Here is an 11,642-nt window from a genome sequence, read left to right on the forward strand (position 1 = left end):
GGGGATCCTCATGCCTATTAAACCACTGTCTCAGACAGTCATTTCTAAATTCAGAGAATGAGGAAAAAACCTGCCACTCTCTGGTACTAAGATTAGCAACAGAACTACTTATCTGAATGATACTCACTTTGTTAATATTCTTTGAAATTAAGCCACAGTAATAATTTTTATCACCAAAAAGTAAAACAAATTTTTACAAATCCTGTTAATTCTAAACTTATCTAATGAACAAAGCAAAATTATTCTAACAACTTAACATAGTATACAAAAGTGAGTTTTGCAACAAAAACCCAAGCTTTTAAAAGACCAGAGCACTGCATTAATCCTTACCATGTTGTGTACAAATCTATCCTAATACAAATTTTTGCCAACTATTATTGTGTACATGTGTATAATGTGTATGTATGCACATGTGCCAAACAGCACTTTGTAGAGGTAAGACAACTCTGTGGAGTTGAGTCTTTCTTTCTTCCTTTATATGTGATCCAGGGACTAAACTCAGGTCACCCAGACTTATGTGGCAAAAGCCTTTATCTTCTGAACAACCTACCCAGCTGTTTTCTTAAATTCTCCATTTAATTACATTTATTTCATTAATATATTTGTGTGTCACAGAAGCCACAGCATGTGTGTGGAAGTCAGAGGACAACTTGGAGGCTCAGTCCTCTCCTTTCACCACACGAGTCCTAGAGACCAAAGCAAGACTGTCAAGCTTTATGGCAAGTACCTTCACTCACTTGGAGCATCTCACAACCTAACCAAACTCTTGGTTCTTTGAGCCAAGAGTGGTGGCACTCACCTTTAATGCCAGCACTTGGGCAGAGACAGGTGGATCTGAGTCCGAGGCCAGCCTTGTCTATAATGAGTTCCAGGATAACTACAGAGAGAAACTCTGTTTTGAAACAAACAAAAACAAAAATGTATCTAGCAGTTTCTATAACTAGTCACAAAGGGAAATATAAAACAGAAAGTTTGCTTCAAATAATGTAATTATAATTACAATATGTAAAAATAATTATTGCAATACTTATCCCTAACTATATAAAACGTCAGCACTAGGAGCTAAGAACCAGGGTAATTTTCTAGTTAATTTTGGTGCTAAACATCTGGCGCCTACTGGAGATTCTAATGTGAAAGGTCTGGCATAGCAGGGTGTAGTACTGTATTCCTGTAACCTCATTGCTTCAGGAGGCAAGAGGCAGGAGGATCCTGGGTTTGAAGTCAAAATGGCCTACATAGTGAATTCAGGTCCAGCCAGGATGTAATATAATAAGAGCAGAAAAACCAAATAGGAACAAAACAAAAGGGCCTGGGCATGTCTCCCACATATTAGAGAACTGAGTTTCCTAATTTTTTTTCCCTTTCAAACATACCCCATGTCCATCCTGAAAAAGACAAATTTAGGCTAGCCAGTTACATTCAAGGTTCCAAAAAAATAACAGTAAGGAAAATTCATATTACATTAAGAAATGTTGAAAGCCCAGCTGATCTCGGTAAACATGTAGTTTAATTTTTGTGTTCAACTTACAGTACAGAATCAAATCTACATACAAGAAACACCATCAGAAGCATCTCCTACCAAGGAAAAGTATACACATCAAGGCTAAATACCAGCACCCTTTTTAACCAGTTTCACAAACAAGACAGATGGAAACTGAGAACTGCAGCATTTTTGTTTCAAATCTCACTTTGTAAAGACCAGTAGTTTTTATTAGCTCAGAAGAATTATACATGTATGGTTGTTCTGCCTACATGCTGATCTGTGCATCACACATACACAATATCAGCAGAGGACAGAAAGAAGGTAGCATATCACCTGAAACTAGCGTTATGGATGGCTATGGACTGCCAATTAAGTTCTGGGATTAAACCTTGATTGTTTGGAATAGTACTCAGTGTTTTTCACTGCTGAGCCATCTCTCCAACCCCAAGATTAACAGAAGTAGCACTGTTTTCCCAGAGCCTGCTTATTCCTATGTGTTCAAATGTGAGTAGAGCCTAATTGAACACAGGATCCCAAATTTAAAAATCAAGCCTGATCACCTAAAGTTCTGGTAAACTTTGGAAGGCCATAACTAAAACAATTAAAAAAAAAAAAAAAAAAAAGAAAGAAAGAAAGAAAGAAAGAAAGAAAGAAAGATGATGGGGAAGCCTGCACACCTTTAATCCCAGGACTTAAGGGGGCAGAGGCAGGCATCTCTGAGTTGAGGCCAGCCTGGTCTACTGAGTGAGTTCGGAAACCCTGTCTCGGAAAAACAAAAACAAAACCAAAAACGAATTGACAAATGTGGCTATTATGTCTTTAAGTCGAAAGCACGGAGGCAGGGGCAGGCAGATCTCTGGAGTTTGAGGCCAGGCCAGTCTTGTTCCACGATAGCCAGGGACAGGCAATGAGACCCTGTCTCAGAAAGAAAGAAAGAAAGAAAGAAAGAAAGAAAGAAAGAAAGGGAAAGGAAAGGAAAGGAAAGGAAAGGAAAGGAAAGGAAAGGAAAGGAAAGGAAAGGAAAGGAAAGGAAGGCTGTATAGCTAGACACACTGCACATGTAATGCTGCACTTAAGAGGCAGAGGGACAAAGTTAGAGTTTGAAGTTGGCCTGGACTACAACAGTCTGTCTTATAAACATACTTTATTTATATATAAAATATAGGGACAGACAAGGAGAAAATCAGCCACTGATCCATAGATATAGTTCAGAAGACCTAAAACAACAAGCTTGCTCATTTGGTGTCCATTTTCCACTTCATTTCCTAACAGATGTTGCTTCAGCACAACAGAAACCAGATACAAACACAAGTATTTGCATATTGACAAGATAAACTTATTTTGCTAGCCATTCCAATTATTTGAAACGTCAAAGTAAAATGTCCATCAACAAACCGTTAAGTTACAAAGAAAAGGAACAAACTAAAACTCCAGTATTTTCAGGCTTTATCTGGCAATAAACACTGAGAAAGTGAAATTTCATCTTGTAGAGTCATCAACCTTTACTTGACAGGAATCTGAGTAAAGCAGAACAACGCACTTTTAAGATCCAAAAGAAACAAAAATCCCAACAACCCCTTAAACGTTCACCTCAGAGACCAGCAACAAAGCTCTATGTTATCAGCAGTGTAATCCCAACACCAAAGAAACCATGAAATAAATCACAGCTTCACCCCTTTGAATTTGCCCCCCCACCCCCACCCCGTCACCAGATAACACACTTCAGATCCTGGAACCATCCTTATAAACACATTTTTCTGACACTGATAAAATGTGTAATGCTAAATGTTCATGTTAACTTCTCATTTAGTACTCAGGCAGCAAATCAAAACATTTGTAAATAACTAACCACATCTACTTTCACTATGGCTTTTAGTCTTAAAAGCTGGCTTTAAACTTAAAACTCCGCAAACCTGCTGGGTAGTGGTGGTGCACGCCTTTAATCCCAGCACTTGGGAGGCAAAGGCAGGCGGATTTCTGAATTTGAGGCCAGCCTGGTCTACAGAGTGAGTTCCAGGACAGCCAGGGCTATACAGAGAAACTTGTCTCAAAAAAAAAAAAAAAAAAAAACCCCTCTGCAAACCATAGGTACACAGGTGGTTGGCAGTAAAGCTGCTACAACTACAAGTGAAACTGTTAAGTCTGCCTAAAACTTTTAGTGAGCATTCATTTTTATGAGTATTTATTAAGAATATGTACAGTAGAGGGCTGAAGAACCTGCTCAGTGGTGAAGATCACTGGCTGTTCTTCTAAGAGGATCCATGTTTGACTCCTAGCACCCACACAGCAGCTCACAACCTTCTTTAACTCCAGTCGCAGGGGAGCTGACACCCTCTTCTGGCCTCTGAAGACATCAGGCATAAATAGAGACAAAATACCCATACACTTAAAAAAATATTGTAGGCTAGGTTTTAGATTTTAAAGTGGACTCTGCATTTTAGGGGGAAATTTAGAAATTAGTATACAATGTGCAACTAATTACTAATGACACTTTCAGGAAAAAAATCACTTATTCAAACTAAATATCAAAAGCCAACTGTTACCAGTGACTCCATCAGCTTAAGAGTTCAATGTCAGCCTAAGCTGTGATCCTATGACCAATGTGGAACAAACAACCACCAAACCTCCGAGAATCACGCAGTGGAGCAGCTCTCTGCAAACTACTCAAGAGGGACTATCACAACTGGCCCACAGTATAAAACACAAGTATAATGAAGTTTTACACCTAAAAACTACCAAGAAGTCCCAAACGTATAATATGCAGTCAATCTAAACATTCAACATGTCACAGAGGGGTAAAAGAAGCCTAAAGTATATTGCTAGTAGCCTAAACAGTAACCACCAGTGGTTTGATGTTCACAGATCTGAACATAAAATTATGCATTACAATCCACAGTGACCAACATTTAATCAAGCATAAGGTGATATAAAAATGTAACTACCCAATACACACTAATAAGCACAGCCCTGTGAGCTCACCTAAACACAAACATCTCATTTCCTTCAAAAACTGTATTTGAAGTTGTGTTTACAGTTCTTCCAGTCACGTGCTACCAATCCAAGTCTCCAGCTCAGCAAAAGCAACAAGTTTCAAAAACAAGTACACCAATTTTATATATCTATTATTTTTTAAATAAAGATTTTTTGTATAATTTTTTTTCCAGCTGCAAACGCTCTTTAACACTTTAACAGTATACAGTGGTTAACAAGGTCCCGGACAATTTTTGTTTCTAAGTTCGCCAAAAATTACACCTCAAACTATCCAAAAAGCTCTCAAATAGTCCACTCACAGTCTCTCCCTTCAGTTGCCATCCTAGTTTTTCCCCACCAGGTTATATAATAGATTCGCATCAACTTAAATCTTAAAGGACACAATAAAACGGATCCTGCCAACTGCACACATTCAGTCATCTCTGAACCTGGGAGCCAAGAAGGCTTTAGGACCCAGAATACTTCTGCAACACAGTCTGTAATTCTCTACTTTATCTACCAGAATGAATGAATCTTTAGAACTTGAATTAACCCTAGGTGAACCACATGGAACTCCTTACAACTTTCACTATAAAACACACACTTGGGCCCACTCGCTCACTTACACGGGGACCCCAACCTACTCCATTAGTCCATACCCCAATAATGAACTGTAGATTCTTAAGATGCCTTCCCTTCTATTTTACGCGGCTGCAAAGTAGCGCGGCCAACTTTCAGACAGTAAGCTATCTAAGGCACCCATCCTCCATCCTCCCTGTAACTTCCTAAGGTGCAATAAGGTGCTGCAGATAGCAGTCCCTTCCCTATTTGGGAACCAAGGACCAGCCATCCTATCTACAATTCTCCAAGATTTCACCCCTCTACCTACAGGGCGGCTCCAATTATTTCCCTACACTCCTTAGGAAACCCCTCCTCAGCGCTGGACCTAGGAAGCACTTCCCTGCAACTCCCTGCACCTTCAGCCCCTAAGGCGACCAGTTCCCGGCCTCCCAGGAGACCTTCCTCCCACTATGTGTGTCCCTAGTGATAGCCCCCTTTTGCAGGTCATAGGCCACTGGGACCTCTTCACTTCGGGGCAGAGGTGAGAGTTAAAACCTCGTTCCCGCTTAAAGCCAACGAAACCTTCCCCACTCTGCGTGCAGGCGTTTTCATCGCAATCCCCCAACCCGGTAGTTCGCAGGCCGCGAGGCCACCCAGTGCTGGCCGCTTCCCCTCTCGGGACCACCAGTGCGTCCCCGCTAAGGCCTCGCTCCCACTTCGGAACGCAGATTCCACCTCTCTCATCCTCGGAGGCCGCGGACCGTGAGCGGAGCCCCAGGACCCCCGCAGCCCGGCCGCGACCCTTTGTGTGGGGCGCTCGCGGCCGCGGGCTCCGAGGCCTGGGAAGGCCCCGCCCCGAGGCACCAAGGAGGCGGCTCGAGCCCCGCACAGCCCCGCCCGTTCCGGGGCTGCGGGAGTCTTACCGGGGAGAGCTTGCGCGGTACCAGAACCCAGACCCGAGTTACCCCCCGCGCGAGTGCCTCAGCCCTGCGGCCGACAGCCCCAGCCCGAACGGCTTTCCCGGAGCCCACTGCAGCCAACACCTCCGCTGCCGCTTCACAAAATGGCCGCCCGCCCGCTCCGCGTTCCCAGAGTGGGCGGAGCGCCGCCGCGACGTCACCTGGTGGGAGACGCAGGCGCGCTGAGGGTTTGAGGTGGGTGGGGGAAAAATCTCGGAAATAGCAGGTATTTGTGGTAAACCCGGCTTTTTAGTAGCTGTTTGCAAAGTCAGGCCAGAAGCTATTGTCCAAGGTTCGTTACAGAGGTTTTTTTTTTGTACAAATTCCTTTGGCTCTTGGAGGCCCCTTGAAAGAAGGGAAACAGAGCCTACACTGCAGAACTGTCTTGATTAAACGCACCACTAAGCAAAAACTTTATCCTTTTTTTTTTTTTTTTTTTAAATGTATGTGAATATACTATTCCTGTCTTCAGACACACCAGAAGAGGGCATCACATCTCATTACAGATGGTTGTGAGCCACCATGTGCTTGATGGGAATTGAACTCAGGACCTCTGGAAGAGCAGTCAGTGCTCTTAACCACTGAGCCATCTCTCCAGCCCGCTTGATCTTTTTTTGACTATTGAAAATATTCTGCCTTGGGGCTGGAGAGATGGCTTAAAGGTTAAAAGCTCACTCATACTGCTCTTCCTGAGGTCTTGAATTCTATGAGCTACACAGCCTCCTGTAACTCCAGCTTCAGATCTGATGCCTTTTTCTGGCCTCTGCAGGCACCTACACTCATAGGCACCTACACTCATATGCACAAACTCTCACACAGAGACATTAATGAAAATAAATATAAATATAAAAATAAATGTAAAAAGAAGTAAAATATCTTTCTATCTCTCCAGATGGCCCATATAATAATTCTCAGTATTTGATTATACAGGAAGTCCTAGGCTCTACCAAACTCTGTGTGTGTGTGTGTGTGTGTGTGTGTGTGTGTAAGGGAGAAGAGGGGAGAGGGAAGGGGGGGGAGAGAGAGAGAGAGAGAGAGAGAGAGAGAGAGAGAGAGAGAGAGAGAGAGAGAGAGAGAATGAATCTGCTTGCCCCTATCTCCTGGAATTAAAAGGCATGTACCTCCTTGCTTGGTCCCATGCCTTAAGATCAGGGTCAAAAGCCTGTGTCTTCCATTCCACATTAAAAGTCCTGCTGGGCAGTGGTGGCACACACCTTTAATCCCAGCACTTGGGAGGCAGAGGCAGGCGGATTTCTGAGTTTGAGGCCGGCCTGGTCTACAGAGTGAGTTCCAGGACAGCCAGAGCTACACAGAGAAACCCTGTCTCAAAAAATCAACAACAACAACAACAAAAAAGTCCAAGTGAAGTCAATAACCCAGTAATAATAACACCTAATATGATATAACTATTCTTCAATGGCAAACAAACAATAAACTTAGCTGAGTGGGATCTTGCCACAAAGTCACCACTCTCTTAATCTCTTAATCTCCTTAAACACAGGATTCACCTCCATTTTATTTCCTGGTGTCCCTTTATTACTCAAACTATACATTTTATATTTTTCCATTCTAAGCTTGCTACACTTGCTCAAAATCCTCTTCATGAGACTTACCCAGAGAACTAGGTCTCTGTTGAGCTTTTTTGAGACTTCCTTTGTCAACAGAGTTAGTATAAATCTTGACCTTAGCCTCAGGTAGACTGTTCTGACAAGGGCACAAAGCACCATATTCATCACCAAAATACCACAAGAACAGTCTCTAGGCCACATACTGAAATCCTTCTCCACTGAAACTTCTTGGGTCAGGTCTACACAGTTCAAATCACACTCTGCACCATTGTCTTCCGTATTCCTAGTAGGATGGCCCATAAAGCCCCACTTAAAGCATTCTACTGCTTCCCAAATCCAAAGTCCCAAAATCCACATTCCTCCCAACAAAAGCATGGTCAGGCCTATCACAGCAATACCCAACTCCTGCCTTAGTTAGGGTTTTACTGCTGTGAACAGAAACCATGGCTGAGGCAACTCCTATAAGGACAACATTTAATTGTGGCTGGATTACATTTACAAAAGATCAATCCACTAGCATCATAGAAGGAAGCATGGCAGCATCTCAGCAGACCCAAGTGGGGAATGTGCTGTCTCCAGAATCCAAATAGATCTACTAAATGTTATACTTCTTTCTTGGTGGTAGCAAGGGCCAGGTGCAACAAGCTATCCTTCACATTAGAAGCAATATCTCTGTATGCCCCACACCACTGGACTCCTAAGAATTTCAACGAGGTGGATGGTCCTTGAATTTTGGTTGGATTTATTTCTCATCCTCTGATACGTATATGTGTTACAAATGAGTACAAAGTGGTTGCTACTTCCTGCTCACCTGGTCCAATCAGCATAATGTCATCAATATAGCACACCAATGTGATATTTTTTTTGTGGAAGAGACAATCAAGATTCCTTCTAACTAAGTTGTGACCCAGGGCAGGAGAGTTCATATATCCTGGAGGTAAAACTGTAAAGGTATACTTATGGCCTTGCCAACGGAAAGCAAACTGCTTCTGGTGGTCCTTATGGACAGGTAGGTACTGAGAAGAAGGCATTTGTTAGATCAATAGCTGCATACCAGGTACCAGGAGATGTGTTAATTTGCTTAAGTAAAGAAACTACTTCTGGTACAGCAGCTGCAATCAGAGTTCCTGCCTGATTTAGTTTTTGATAGTCAATTGTCATTCTCCATGATCTATCTGCCTTCTGCACTGGCCAGATAGGAAAGAGAGTTAAGGGGAGTGTTGGGAGCCGACTTTTAGCAGAAAGTGGCTATCAGCTTTGCAGCCATCTTGAGCCATATACCCTGACATGAGACTTGTTTTTAAACAGCCTACAACAGCTGAAGCACACTCTGATATCCCCCATATTTTATTTTGCTGTTTAGTGCCCACAGCTGAAAGGTGCACGTGGTATCCATGCCTGCAAGGCATGCAGTTCACGTGTTGTCCACGTGCTATCCGTGCCTTACATGCCTGTAAGGCGTACGTGGTATCCAAGCCTGCAAGGTGCACGGTGCACGTGCTATCCCCACGTGCTATAGACACCTGCAAGGCACGTGGCAAAAGCCTATAAATACCCCAGATTTCCCTTCAATATAGGAGAATACGAGAGACAATGAGAGAGACAATAAAGGACAGAGAGACACAATAAACGAGACTTGAGACTTGATCAGAAACCTTGTCTTGTCTCCATTCTTCACATCGATTGCCTCTCCCTCTCTCTCTCTTTCTCCCCCCCTACCCCCCCCCAACCTGCGGAACAGAGCAGGCCGTTACAGGGGAGATGTGGGAACCACCATCCCTGCATTTTTCAAGTCCTTGCTGGTGGCGGCACTAATTTCCGCAATTCCTCCAGGAACACGATACTGGTTTTGATTCACTATTTTCTTTCTTTCTTTCTTTCTTTCTTTTTTTTTTTTTTGGTTGGTTTTTCGAGACAGGGTTTCTCTGTATAGCCCTGGCTGTCCTGGAACTCAGAAATCCGCCTGCCTCTGCCTCCCAAGTGCTGGGATTAAAGGCATGTGCCACCACTGCCCGGCAGATTCACTATTTTCTAAAGGCTTCCAGTTAGCCTTTCCAACCACAATAGCCCTCACTCCACAGGTCAGGGAACCAATGTGAGACTTCTGCCAACTTCTAAGTATATCTATCCCTTTATACATTCTGGACCTGGGGAAATGACCACAGAATGTGTTCTGGGACCTACTGGGCCTACTGTTAAGTCAAACATCAGCCAAAACTCCATTAATCACCTGGCCTCCATAAGCCCCTACTTGAATTGGTGGGCAACAATGTTTCTTGGGATCTCCTGGGATCAGCGTCAATTCAGGACCAGTATCCAATAGATCCCAGAAAGCCTGATTATTTCCTTTCCCCTAGTGTACAGTTACCCTTGTAAAAGGGCATAGGTCCCTCTGGGGAAGAAATGGAGAAAGGCTAACAGTGAAATGGTTAGGTTAGGTGTCTTATCAAGGTCATTCCTCAGGGGAATTTGGCCACCGCTTCATTCAAGGGATTCTGGGACTGCAAACTGGCTCAAATCTAGAAATTGATTCACTGGCTGAGATTGCCTTTTGCCATGATTCAATGTAGCCTTCCTTTCGTTTGTTTGAGAATTTTTCTGCTTATACAAATCGAACAGAAAAGGGATAGTTGCCAGGCAGTGGTGGGGCACGCCTTTAATCCCAGCACTTGGGTGGCAGAGGCAAACTTGTGTCTTCTGGCCTCAAGATCTAGGTCACAGGTGTACCTTCCATTTCTGGACTCCATTCCAGATATAGTCAAGTTGACATCACTAATAATAATAATAATAACAAACCTACAGACCTATACATTTCATATACATGTGTATATGTATGTGTTTAGGTCAAACACACACCACTTAGGGAGGCAGAGGCCTGGTCTACATAGCAAGTTACAGGGAAGCCAGGGTTATATATAGTGACAGCCTGTCTCAAAAAACAAAGAAACATGAAACCTACCTTTACATATACATACCTGAATATTTCTATGTGTGCATATATAGCTATAGATACTAAAGTAATAAGGACTCAGCTCAGCACTTCAGGCGTGCTTAGATGTGTATGGTCTTTACAGTAAGGTACTCCAGTGCACCTCTTGTGTATGTAGCTATGTATGCAATTGGCTGTGCCAGTGTGTGTGTGCATCTGTGTTCATGTGTTTGGAGGCCAGAAGGCAATGTCAGGTGTCTTCCTTCTTCTTTTTCCACTTTATTTTTTAAGACAAGATCTCTCAGTGAAGTTCACTGAAGGAGCTTGCCAGTCTGGCTTTCTTGGCTGGTCAGCAGGCTGCAGGGATCCCATCACTCCCTCCTCCCTTGCACTGGGGTAGGAGGCTCAAGCCACGCTGGCTTTTTCACTTCAGTTCTGAGAATTGAACTCATGTCATCAAACTTATGGGAAAAAGCCCAAGAAAAAAACTGGGAGGATGGTTCTTTTGATAAAGGGCTTGTCCTGCAAGCATGAAATGGGAGGTGAATTCTATGCAAATAATCTCTGAAACAACTACACTCAAAGGGAAGTAAACCAGACCAGACATGGTGGTACACACCTTTAATCACAAAAATGTATGCATGTGCATACATACATACATACATACATACAAACATAAATAAAATGTGAGCCAAGGCAAGTGAGATGGTTCAGCAGGTAAAAAATACTAGCTATAAAGTTTAATTCAATCTGAGTTCAATCCCAAAAACCCATATAAAAACTAGACTGATTCTAGTAAACTGTCCTCTAACCTCCATGGGTGAACCACATATACATGTGAATCATATGTGCACACACACACACACACACACACACACACACACTGAATTTATATACAATTTTTAAAATGTGTTGTTTTGTTTTGATTTGTTTTGGTTTGAAACAAGGACTCACTGTGTAGCCATGGCTGTTCTAAAACTCACTTTGTAGACCAGGCTGGATTTGAACCCACTGAGATTTGCCTTCCTTTGTCTCCTGAGAGCAGTCATTAAATGCACCATCATACCAAGCTGTCTTTGTTGCCATGTTTGGGACAGCATATTATTAATAGTTCTGGCTTGCTTGGGACTTGCAATTGTAGATCAGGTTGGCACTGAACTCAGATTGCTAGC

The 11,642-nt window shown here is 42.9% G+C and overlaps 1 protein-coding gene across 3 annotated transcripts in view; it reads right to left on the reverse strand.

Moving 5' to 3' along the window:
• The window catches only part of Cpne1 (copine 1), a 40,383-nt gene extending 34,309 nt beyond the window's left edge, over positions 1-6,074 (reverse strand). The window contains exon 1 of one of the 3 annotated variants that reach the window (XM_034493784.2): positions 5,938-6,074. The gene's annotated coding sequence lies outside the window, so the exon portion shown is untranslated. The remainder of the gene's footprint in view (positions 1-5,937) is intronic. The other 2 variants (XM_034493783.2, XM_034493780.2) reach the window with 2 other exon arrangements.
• Positions 6,075-11,642: the final 5,568 nt, after the last annotated feature.

This window comes from Arvicanthis niloticus, chromosome 2 (assembly GCF_011762505.2).
Source record: "Arvicanthis niloticus isolate mArvNil1 chromosome 2, mArvNil1.pat.X, whole genome shotgun sequence".
Classification (NCBI taxonomy): Eukaryota; Metazoa; Chordata; class Mammalia; order Rodentia; family Muridae; genus Arvicanthis; species Arvicanthis niloticus.